The following is a 13,429-nucleotide window of genomic DNA, read 5'->3' as shown; positions in this document are numbered from 1 at the left end:
TTCTCTTTGTTCAGTCCTCCTCTCTGGGTTCACTGTTCTCTGTCTCTTCTCGTCTCTTGGACTCTACTGACTTCACTGATTCGATTGTCTCTGTTCATGGCTTTAGCCATTCGATCCCTATGCCTGTTCGGTTCCTCTTTTGCCTCTGTCTCTTCACCTTCTACAACTGCACTTGGAGTTCCCTGTGTTCGGCGTCATCATGAATGCTCAGGGAGTGGCCACTTGTTCTCCTCTAAACGGCACTAGCATGCTTCGTTGGTTCATTTCTTCAGTTACACCGTGGATGCGTTCTTCCTCCACCGCAGCGGTCAAACGGATTCCAAATCCCTTTAATACGTAGCTTAATTCTCTATCAATTTCGCTTCCTCCCATCGGGCGCAATCTCAGCCGTCTGATCTAGGACCTCTAGATTCGATGCCATGCGCACGTTTCGCGCAGTTGACTTTCTCGATTGATAGCACGCGATCAATAACGGTTTTCTCTCACCTCTGCCTGCCACGTGTCGATCATTGTATGGAATCACTCGCTCTCATCCAAAACCTCTTACCGTTTAAGGGTGCCTTGATCAAAACCACCGGTTTCTATAGCATGAGTCCCACCTTATACATTTAACGCTTTTTCCTTTTTCCGCCCATGGTTTTCTGGCTCCCAATGCGACCGAGTGCTTGCGCTTCCCCATTTCAGCCTTGTTCGCCTAGCGATGCGGGATTAGTGCTAAGCGCATCAAATTCCACTTCCTTTTCCTGATCCGAGGCTCCAAGGGGCTACTTTGGCCTCCTACGCGGTCTCCATGGGCCTCGATCAACGCGCTTTGACCGAGGTCCTCATCGTTCCACGTTGGTGACCATTGCCACTGGTTCAGGGGTGTTTTTGATCACTGTTATGGAATTCTTTAGAGATTTTTTCAAGTTGATACAGTCATGGTTCTTTGACAGTCTTCTATGGATCCAATTCGGATCACGAACTTCCCACTAAAAAAGCTTTTGGACCACCAAAAGTTGGTTTTCAAGCATCGACTATGTGAGGGTATTGTTTTCTCACTTGTCCAATCTCAATCCACTTTACACTGCTCGGCTTTGAACCTTTGAGCCCAATCCTGAGGTACTCAACATCTCCCCTGCACGTTGTCCTCACCTTCCTGTCCAGCACTGTGTCTTCCTGCAACTCATTGAGGTATTCACGTAGTAGGTCATCAACAGAAGGCAATTGACTTTGCTCTTTAGGGTCCTCAATCATTGAAGGTTCAAACAATCTCAAGCAATCTGCATTTATGACTAGGTAGATGTGCATGTAAGTTGGTAAATTAAGGCGAAAAGCATTTTCACCAATCTTCTCAAGTATCCTAAAAGGTCCATACCTAATAGGCTTTAGCTTTTTACCTTCACCTTGCATCATGTCCTTGTTGATATACAGCCAGACTTGGTCTCCAACTTGAAAACTATGCTCCATCCGATGCTTATCATGCCTAGCCTTGTACTTGGCCTGGCTCTTTTCCAGCTGTTCCTGTACTGCTTGGTGGATCTCATGGATCTGTTCAATGAACCTAGTTTCCTTGTCCACATCACTATGTCCATCAACCATGGTATCTTTACCAAAGACAAAATCCAAAGGAGACCTTGGTGTGAAACCAAAGTAGGTCTCAAAAGGAGATCTCTGTGTAGAAGAGTGTTTAGCTCTGTTGTAAGCATGCTGCACATAAAACAAGTGTTCATCCCAAAGCTTAGGATGTTTACTACAATATCCTCTTAGTAACTGGATCACTGTCATGTTTACTACTTCTGTCTGGCCATCTGTTTGTGGATGAGAAGCTGTGCTTTTCTTCAACTTGGTGTCCATCAGTTCCCACAGACTAGACCAAAACTTCCCCACAAATCGGGTGTCTCAATCAGATACAAGGGAAGTGGGTAATCCAAAATGAACCCATACATGTTCAAAGAACAATTTTGTAGTCTATTCAGCTGTGATCTGTTTACTACAAGGTATCAAAATACACATTTTGCTGAACCTATCCACAACAACATATAGGTAATCATGACCTTTCCTAGATTTGGGCAGTCCTCCAACAAAATCCATGGAAACACTTTCCCAAGGGTGAGAAGGAACTGGCAATGGAGTGTACAAGCCTAGTTTTCTATTTTTGGGCTTGCTCTTAGCACACATGGCACACCCTCTTACATATCTAGAAACAGTCTCATTCATTTTCGGCCAATAGCAGAATCTTTGCAGCTGTGCAACTGTTTTACTTACCCCAAAGTGACCTGATATCAAAGAAGTGTGTGCTTCCCTAATTATCTTTATCCTCTCAGTTTGTGGAATGCAGAGTTTCCCACAATGGTACAAGAGTCGGTCCTTTATATGATAGTCCAATTCTTCTATTCTTTTGCCTTGACTCAAAGTTGCATATACATCTTTAAAGTCCATATCTTGAGAATATTGTTCTATGTAGCTTTCATGTAGCACAGAATTATGCTTAAGTATGGTAGATGCATTTATAATGGGTCTAGATATCATGTCTGCAACCTTGTTATGTATGCCCTTTTTATATCTAATGACTAAGTGAAACTGTTGAAGAAAACCCATCCACCTGTAATGTCTTGATTGCTGCAATTTAGTTTGGGAGTGTAAATATTGAAGTGGCTGATGATCAGTATGTATTACGGTCTCTTTTCCCATTAATTAATGTTTCCACTTTTTCACACTCTAAACTAATGCATACAATTCTTTATCATATGTACGATAGTTAACTACTGCAGGATTAAAAGTCTCAAAATGATAATATATGGGTTTACTATGTTGTGTCAACACTGCTCCCATGGGATAGTCACTGGCATCAGTTTGGATTTCAAATGGTCATTGTAGATCTTGCAGTGCTATAACAGGTGCTATACTTATTTTCTCTTTCAAGGTGTCGAAGGTTTTCAGATGTTTGCCTCCCCACTGAAACACGTTATTCAATCCTGTTAAAGCATGTAAGGGAGTTGCAATCGAGGAGAAGTTAGAAATGAACTTCCTCCAATATTGTGCAGCTCCTAAGAAGCTTCTCACTTCTGTAGCAGACCTGGGTTTAGGCCAGTTCAAAATGACTGCCACTTTATAGGGATCTATTTTCAATTCACCTCCCCCTATTATATGACCCAATAAGTTTAGAGATGTTTTGCCAAATTCACATTTTGAGAGTTTAACATAAAGTTTTACTCTTTTCAAAACATATAGTGTCTGCTTAACATGCTTTAAATGTTCTTCCCACGTTTTACTAAAATTCAGAATGTCATCCAGATACATAATAACAAAATCATCAAGAAAAGGTCTGAGTACATCATTCATTAATCTCACGAAAGTTGCAGGAGCATTAGTTAACCCAAAAGGCATAACCAGCCATTCATACAATCCCTACTTTGTTTTGAAATCAGTCTTCCATGCATCTTGCTCTGTAACTCTGACCCAATGGTATCCACTGTGCGAATCCAGCTTGGTGAAATAAACAGCTTCTTTCAATTGATCTGAAAGATCATCTATGCAAGGAAGGGGATAACGATTTTTAATTGTTATCTTATTCAATGCTCGGTAATCAATGCACATTCCCCAAGAGCCATCTTTCTTTCTCACCAAAATGATTGGTGACCCACATGGTGATGTGCTAGGCCTAATGAAGCCCTTCTCGAGCAACCCCTCCACCTGCTTCTTGATTTGAGCATTATCTAAAGCAGACAACCTATACATCCCAATGTTAGGCAATGGAACATCTTGCTGCAAAATAATATCATGTACTATTCCCTTTTTGGGTGGCAGACCTTTAGGTTCTTGAAACAAGACATCATACTCTGAAACAACCTTTTCTATATCAGCTTGTTGTTCATCATTACAGCCCTCAAATACATTGGTTTTATCAGGTTTCTTTTCCTTTACAATCATCAGTAAGAATTGTTTACATGAATTTATCATTCTTTTCATTTGTCCTAAGTTTATGAGAGTATAATTATCCTTGAGCTTATGATCTCTTACAAAGTATTCGATTCCTTCTTTAACCAGTATATACTTGTTCTCAGCTCTATAGAAAATAGCCTTTCTATCATACAAGTAAGGACTTCCTAAAACAATTCCACATATATCCAAAGGAATTATGTCTAACTCAACCTCATCTACAAATGTTGACCCAAAAGAAAACTTGAGTTTGCACTGTCTAGTCACTTGTAGTTGTGCTTTATCACTCAACCATCCTAATGGGTATGGTTTATTGTGAGGTGTAGTTGCTAATCCCAATTTCTTTACAATTGCTTCAGAAATCAAATTTACTTGTGAGCCACTATCAAACAAAGTATCAATCTTTTGGTTTTTGGAAATAACTCGAATATGGAAAAGATCATGTATTTTTCTCTCATTTTCTTCATCAATAATAGATTGAGCAAAATTACTAGTAGATGCCTCAAAATTCTTACCTTTTATACCTATGGCTGCTATAGTTGTTTCATCTCCCGAGTCTGACCCCAAATCTTTCTGAATAGTTGTAGCTGTCTTCTTCTTCTTACCCTCGGACCTCTTAGGTCTCAGCTCTGGATGCAGAATCCAACAATGCTCATCATCATGCCCCTCCTTTTTATAGTGAGTGCATGAAGCTTTGGCTTTCTTTGCAGTGTTAGTCTTCCTTGCTTTCCACTTATGCTTTCTTTTCTCCTTGCTCTAGCTTACAGTGGGTTGGGATGGTCCCCCAACTTCTGGATTGCCATTCTTTCCTCTAGCTTCTAGATGAGTAGCTTGTACAGATACCTCATCTATACTAGTGGGATTAAACATGAGGATGGTATGCCTCATGTAGCTATGTAGACCACCAATGTACTTCAAAAGAGTCTCTGGTGAGTCTAGTGAGATACCCAACATCAATGCTCTCTTTCTGAACTCTTGAGTATACCCTTGCACACTTTTCCCTTTCAACTGCCGAAGAGTTTGCCAACTCATCATGGCTTGTTGCATGTAGGCCAATGGATAGAACTACTTTTTGATTGTAGCAACAAATTCACTCCAAACAGAGATGGTCTTGCCATGTCTTTTCATATCAGCTTGGGTTCTACCTTCCCACCAAACCAAGGCAGTGCCTCCTAGGCGTAGGCTTGCCAGCTGAATCTTACTCTTGTCCGAGTTTATGTTTTGTACCCTGCAATACACATCAATTTGTCTAATCCAATTGTCCAATTTTTCAGCATTTAGCTGTCCATCATATATAGGCAAATCAAATTTAACATCTAGCTTAATCAAATATGCTTTCTTATTATGAACAGGGCTATTAGGGGGTGTGAGAAATTTTTCCTCTTTCACCTTTCCTTTGGAGTGGTCATGGAAGTGAGACTCATCTTCTTCTTTATCTTGTTTAGAGCCTGATGCATCTTCCACCTTTTGCTTTCTAAAGTCTTTGTACATTTCTTCAACCATAGACTTTATAGCTAGGAAACTCTCTATGAATTGAGGGTCTGGCCCTATAGAACCTTCCTCTGACATTGTCTTTCAAGGATAGACTCTCCCAATTTCAGGATTAGTTTCCACCAACTCTCCTTCTCCTAATTTGAGCTTTGATCTTGTGAGCATTCATAGCTAAACCAACACAAGCTTGTCTAACCTTACAACCTAGAGCTCTGATACCACTTGATCTGATATTCACCCTATGAGTGACATCAGTTAAAGATTTATTAAACTAAGGTATTACAGACTCATGTGCTGGTGTGTGTTCTGTGTTATTGAAACAATGGATCGATCAGATTGCCAATACACAGACAATAAAATGGAAAGAAAACAGAGAAATACAGTAAGCAACACAAAGACACAAATAATTTTAATAAGGAGTTCACCCTATTCTCCAGGGCTACGTCTCCGGTCTAGCTTTCAGTGGTGGCCTTGTTTTATTGTGTCTTTAAGCAGAGAAATTACAATACAAGGACTCAATGTGAGTTCTCCTGAAGTAGATTTGCTTGGCAGGATGGTTTCTTGGGTTCCCCAAGCCACTGAAGTACACATACTCTTCTTCTTCCTACCAGCTTTGTGACCTTCTGGTCTACAGTGGAAAGAGCCAAATGTGATGTTCAGTCGAGACAAATTCCTCTATGGGAAGGCTTGAATCTTCAAGTTCTCTGGTGCTCGATGCTGCCGCTGGTCAGCTCGACCCTTTGTCTCTTCTGCTTTACTTTACTATTCTCTGTGTTCAATCCTCCTCTCTGGGTTCACTGTTCTCTGTCTCTTCTCGTCTCTTGGACTCTACTGACTTCGTTGATTTGACTATCTCTGTTCATGGCTTTAGCCATTCGATCCCTATGCCTATTTAGTTCCTCTTCCACCTCTATCTCTTCACCTTCTGTAGCTACGCTTGGAGTTCCCTATGTTCGACATCATCATGAACACTCAGGGAGTGGCCACTTGTCCTCCTCTAAACAGCACCAGCATGCTTCGTCGGTTCATTTCTTCAGTTACGCCGTGAATGCATTCTTCCTCCACCGTGCTAGTCAAACGGATTCCAAATCCCTTTAATACGTAGCTTAATTCTCTGTCGATTCCACTTCCTCCCATCGAGCACGATCTCAGCCATCCGATTTGGGTCCTCTAGATTCGACACCATACACACGTTTCGTGTGGTTGACTTGCTCGACTGATAGCGTGTGATCAACGGCGGGTTTCTCTCACCTCCGCCTGCCATGCATCGATCATTGTATGGAATCACTCCACTCTCGTCCAAAACCTCTTACCGTGTAAGGGTGCCCCAATCAAAATCGCCAGTTTCCAGAGCGCGAGTCCCGCCTTGTACATTTAGCGATTTTTCCTTTTTCCGCCCGCGGTTTTCTAGCTCCCGATGCGACCGAGTGCTCGGGCTCAGCCCTGTTTGCCTAACGATGCGCGATTAGCGCTAAGCGTATCAAATTCCACCTTCTTTTCCTGATCCGGGGCTCCCAGGGGCTACTTTGGCCTCCTGCGCGATCTCCATGGGCCTCGGTCAGTGTGCTTTAACCGAGGTCCTCGTCGTTCCACGTTGGAAGCCATTGCCACTGGTTCATGGGTGTTTTTGATCATTGTTCTGGAATTCTTTAGAGATTTGTTCAACCTGATATAGTCATAGTTCTTTGACAGTCTTCTATGGATCCAATTCGGATCATACATGACACCACCTGCATAATATGTACACAATGCCACATGTACACTGCACCACTTGTATAATGTGTACACAACACCACATGCACTACATGTATGCGAAACCATATGTACACATCACCACATGCACGACATGTACACAACACCACCTGCACAAAACACCACATGCACAACATGTACACAACACCACATGCACATAGCACCACATGTATAATCATGCACACAAAAACATATGTACATAGAACCAACTATACCCAGCAATGCATATGCAATATACAAACAACACCATATATACAATAAGAACATAACATCATATGTACACAATACTACATATGCAACAATAACACAACACCAATACTGCACATCCTAAGACCGCACTTTCCTTACCAAATGACCTTGCTTCTAGTGTCTTATCCATGCCTGTCCCACCATGTCGCAAAGCACATTGATTTCATTCCATTGATGTATCTCTCAACATTACCTCTCCATAACATAAACATAGGCATAGTACAAGCATATAATATCAACCATATCCACAAGATACTAACCTCATATATCTGTCAGAGCTACTCTTCCCTCTTGATTCCTCATAAACTAGGAACCTCTTCATGCCATTCACCTACATAAGGAATAATTCCTCCACAAGAATGATTCTTGACAACCCCATCAAAAAATGATATACATACATAGATATATACATATAAACATCTGCATAAAAAAATCATGATTCTTGATGGCCTTGTCAGAAAACAACATACGTACATACATATATACATATATTGACATCAACACAATCATGATCACAGCATAATTACCAGATACCATAAGGTCAAGGTTAAGAGAACTCCCTTTATCAGTGCACAACATGCACAACATTGAAAACAACAGTTCCCAACTTAGCAAAGGCATCTATTATCTTATATCCATTTACTTTACCTTTCCTGTTACCTTTCTCGTGATTGTCCTACCATCATCCATTTAAACCAATGGACCCAACCATTCCAATCCATTATCATACTCTTGCCTTCAATTTCCCTTAATCATGCACCAAAATTCATCTGAGTCTTCCATCATGTATTGGGCTTCATTCATCTCTCTCCGAGTTCCATTAACTTTCCTCCTTCCCAACCAATTCCCAAGACCCTCAAAACATAAAAGGCAATAACAAGAAACAAACTTGAAGAAAACCATGAAATCCAATAGCAATATAACACCACAAACAAAGTGGCAAGTCCTTGCACTAGACATAAAAAAACCGCACATCAAACACAACAAATCACAAAAGACCAAAAGCACAAGACCAGCAACAAACACCATGACTCAATCCCCATGGTTCCTAGTGCTTCCAAAGGAAATCTCAACCTGAGCCTTCTTCAAGATTTTATGGATGTTCTTTTTCGATGCAATCCCCTGTATCATACTTTCATAAACACATAATTGTTAGTTCTTAAATAAGTATACAATATACTATCTATCTTACCTTGTTGTGCCAAACATGTTGCCTTGTAATTGAACACACATGTCAGCCACATGTTCCAAAGATAAAGACAACATATCTATTAATTTGAAATCAAAATTTGTCATGTCTAACAACAATGGCATACTCAACAATCAACTCAAATTCATCAGTCATAATACATAATGCTAGACCTATCACCTACTTACACTTAAGTACATATCAACTATCTCAACACATAATGTGTTGACACAACCATCTTAAAACAAGATCATTACTTCATGCAATCTTATAGACGCATACTCATCTCATGCAATTAATCAAACATTCAAACAAAAAATAGATGACATAATAGACACCAAACACTAGATAGACAACATGATCAAACACTCAAACACAAAATAAACGACATAATCAAACATCCAAGCACCAAGTAGACTACATAAGCAAACTCATACCTTAATGTATCTTAGGGGAGGCTATCTTTTCTGGAAAATCAATCTAAATTAGCACAATATAACTTCACAACATATCAACTAAAACATAAATAAGGTCTTGATATCCATAACAGTAACTAGCTAACATGTTCACATCATAAACTCAATAAACAATCCTAATTCATGCATAACAATCACAGATGCACAGTCAGTCTAGATTAATACAACATAATATCACAATGGGCCAACTCATATCTGAATGTCATAATCCTAACCATTTGCATAGGCCAATCCGATTTAGCATGATACACATAACATCAAGATCCTAAGTACAATGACCACAACCATCATGCATATGACCACAATACATAAACGAACAAGTTACTATCCTTCATGATCATTTGACACATGTGCATATGACTACATTGATCAACTAGCATTTATCATACATGTAACCACAACAACCATAGACTGACAGATATGTACATAACCCTAATGCTCATAACAACCATTAACCAACATACCTACATACCCACCAAACAAACTTGTATGATGATATGCTCTTACCCTAAGGTCTAGTGTTGCAACCTCACTTTGATAATCTGCATCTCCTGTTCTATATTAGCCAACACATTAGCATCATTATGACACAACCTACGTACAACTACCTCATAATGCATGTCTAACCTACTATACACACATAACTATAACCATGAAAATACATGCATAACAACATATAGACACTGACATGCATAACAAATGCATATACAACCGACATGAATTCATGACAAACACATCCCAACAACAACATCATCAACTCCTACATGGAAACACAACTGTAACAATGACTACCACCATGCATACATAACAAGCACATATTCCACAAACATAAATGACACATATGCAACTGACATGTATGCATGACAAACACATTCCGTCCATCCAGTCCAAGTGTTGAACCATGCTTTGATACCACTCTGTAACACCGTCCTCCCACATTTACCCAAGCTAACTGGTCCACTGGGGTAAACATGTGACAAGAGGCTACTATGATGTGATTCAACTCCCCAAGTAAAGTTAAGGAATTGGAACCAACAAAACATAAGTAAACTTACCTTACCCAGGAGCTAAAAATCCTTAGGAGATAACCAACCCTTCCAGGTGCTTAACCCCTGAGACAACTTATTTTTTACTGTCCTAGAGCCTCAGTCACTCCAATGAAAAGGCATGCATGCAACAAAATCTTTCCAGTTGCTCCCACAACAAGGCATGTCAACGACTGTGGAATTTTCTATGCAGTTTTGAGCCAGTGACCCTAGATTCAGTGCCACTTTTTCAAGGCCAAGACTCAGACAACTCCTTAGAACCTGATGAAACATTCAGAATTGATAAATAACAATGGAACAAAGGTACTAATCCAAACACTTGATCAGTGACTTGGTTGGACCCATACTAGCCATGACAGACATTTCATCAAACATGTCACAAATATGCAATCTATAGGTCATAACAACAAATCTAAGCATAGGGGTCTCATACTTATCTGAGATTCATAAAGAAGAATTGTTGCCATATCAAAATAGTTGCATTATCATCTATTAGGTCATGTATACATTGTACATTTATTTCCAAATCAAAACATGATGAGAGCTATACATCAAGTTTGTCATAAAACATACTCATAACCAACATATAACCAATAGAAATAACAATGTTATAACAACCATAAAATCCACATATAATACAATACATTTACAAATGAAGTACCAAGGAGAAGAGTTCTTTAATGAATGAAAAAGCCAACTAGGTATGGGACTTCCATGAACCACCCAACCATAGATTGGCTAAACCAAATCTTTCTTTCAACCAATCACCCCCGTGCCATATTCCAAGCATGAATGTGGGACTCATAACAAAACCAGCCAGGGCTTCCTAAAGCTTTACTGCAATCCCCACCGGATCACTAGGCTTGAAGCCTCATTAGGCCCTAAATAAGCATCGATGCCTTTGGATCTCTCCACCTACATTGTGAGGAATTTGGATGCCTCCTAGTCTCTAGGATTTACCGTTTATCCCATCATTCATCGATCGATGATTCCTAGGCCTAATCGAGACTCTAGTCTCCAAGATTTACCATATATCCCGCCATTCATCGGTCGAGGATTCCTAAGCCTAATCGAGACTCCACCCTCCAGGCATTACCCATGGGGGCTTCATTGTGGGAGAAACACCATACCACATGCATTCATATTGAGGGATATATATTGAGGAAAAAATGACATAATATATTGAGCATATAATAGAGGGTAAAGAGTTTTTATATGTTGTGTATAAAAAATGGAGCTTAAAGTTAATGAAAAAATGTAAAGGGTTATAAAATATGTCAATGAAAAAATGGATACCTACAATATCTAGTGAAAGTAGGGTTTTTTTAAGTTGGGAAGGTGTATTGGGTTCGTATTGGTAGGGGGTTAAATAAAATGTTCTTTAGAGGTAATTTCCAATATGTAGTCAAATTAAGGGTATTTTTTAGTATGCCATGAATGCACGTGCTATGTCATAGGTTGATTGAGTGAAGCCCCCATGGATTTACCCTATATGTCTCCATTCATCGGTCGAGGATTCCTAGGCTTGATCGAGCGCACACACCTCTAGGATTTACTGTATATCCCACCATTCATCGGTCAAGGATTCCTAGGCCCGCTGAGGTACACAAAATCCAGTTTTACTGCAATCCCACCTTCTCTGGTCCAGGGATTCCTATGCCTTGTGTTCCTTTTCAGAGACCACCTCACTCAGATTCGATACCATCTAGAAATCTAGCTCAACCAAATAAGAGAAACCATCATCACACCATGGCTATCCGAAAATGGAAAGGCAAGGCTGAAGAACACTGTCACACCTAGAAAAACCCATGACAATGACAACAAGAGAACCAAATACATGCATGCACGTACCATGCATGCCAAAGCTAGAAAGGAAATCACACATGAAAATTGATACCTGTAAATAATCCCACTACAGCTTCTAGATGTTGCCCTTCCTTTCTTGATCCTTGCTTCCCTTTTCCTTCTTTACCCTTTCCTTGCTTTCCTTGATCCAATGCTAGGATGATCTAAGAATTCTCTAAGTGTCCAAGAGTGAGACACAGAGAGAGAGTAGAAATAGAGAGCTCCAAAATTGAACTCACAAAAAGGTTACCAACTGATCCTCAGAAGCCTTTTTCTTAATTAGGCCTCTAATTTATTCAATTTTCGATTATTTTCCTTCATTTTCCTCCTCACATGCGACGTGTGACCTTTCACCTTCCTTTTCTCCTAATTTCCATATTTTCACCTTCCTTTCCTCCTAATTTCCATATTTTCCATAAATAAAATGCCAAGTAATGCCTCTTGCCATTTCAAAGCCTTTTCCATTGCCTTTGCCAATTTCCTCTTAGCCATAATAAACCAAAATGAATACCCACTAGGATGTTTTGCCCAACATTCAACTTGGAATACGTGTCCCATGACCTTGGTCTTTTTTGCCTTTATTAAATTTATTACATGGATTTTTAACTAGGGCTATTATAGTCGGGTCATCATATTAATTGTCTCATTTCACCTTTACTATGGTCTATGGGTGGTAAGGAGTTGTGTTACATGTATCTTATGCAACTTTGAGCTTATTTAGCATGTCTTTCCATGTTTTTGGCCTAAACAATGTAACAATGCAAGAACTTTGTAATATGAATAAAGAAGAACCACTAATGAAATTTAATAGGTTTTCATTGGCCTTAAGTCGTAAATACATGATTATTTCACCACTACATTGGTATAGACACTTATGATCTTGATAGTACTTGTCATTAAAGTCTAAAAAGATTGATGACACCCAAATCTTTGTTGAACATATGTGGCAGTTAATTTCATTTAAATGTGAAATGACCCCCAAGCTATGCTTTAACCACACTAAAATTGACCACCTTTAATTACCAATGTTAATTCTTAACGTACATGGATCAATGCTTTAATTGCAAGAATTAAAGCTAATGTTACACCAATGCCATATCTCTAATTGTGTATGAGAGGTTCCATTAGAATGATGCAACACAATGGGAAGATGCTTCTATTATATAATGTGGACAAACGATATGGATAAGATATTAACATGTAACCCTTGTGACAGTGACACATGCTAAAGTTATTGATTCAAGTGAAATGAAATGATGATGGACATTGTATATCAGATGTGAAATAAGGAAATGATTAACTATGCAGAGTGACCCAATGGGTCATCTATTCCCCACCACAATTTTTGACATGGTTTGGCCATATTTGATATCGGGCTCCAATATACATATTATTTAAACATGATACCATTAATCATATTTAACAACTACATCTGCTATCAGATGGTAAATTCTATGGAT

This window comes from Pinus tabuliformis, chromosome 5_2 (assembly GCF_031772625.1).
Source record: "Pinus tabuliformis cultivar Carrire ecotype Pingquan chromosome 5_2, CPIR1, whole genome shotgun sequence".
Taxonomy (NCBI): Eukaryota; Viridiplantae; Streptophyta; class Pinopsida; order Pinales; family Pinaceae; genus Pinus; species Pinus tabuliformis.
This window is presented reverse-complemented; position numbering follows the sequence as displayed.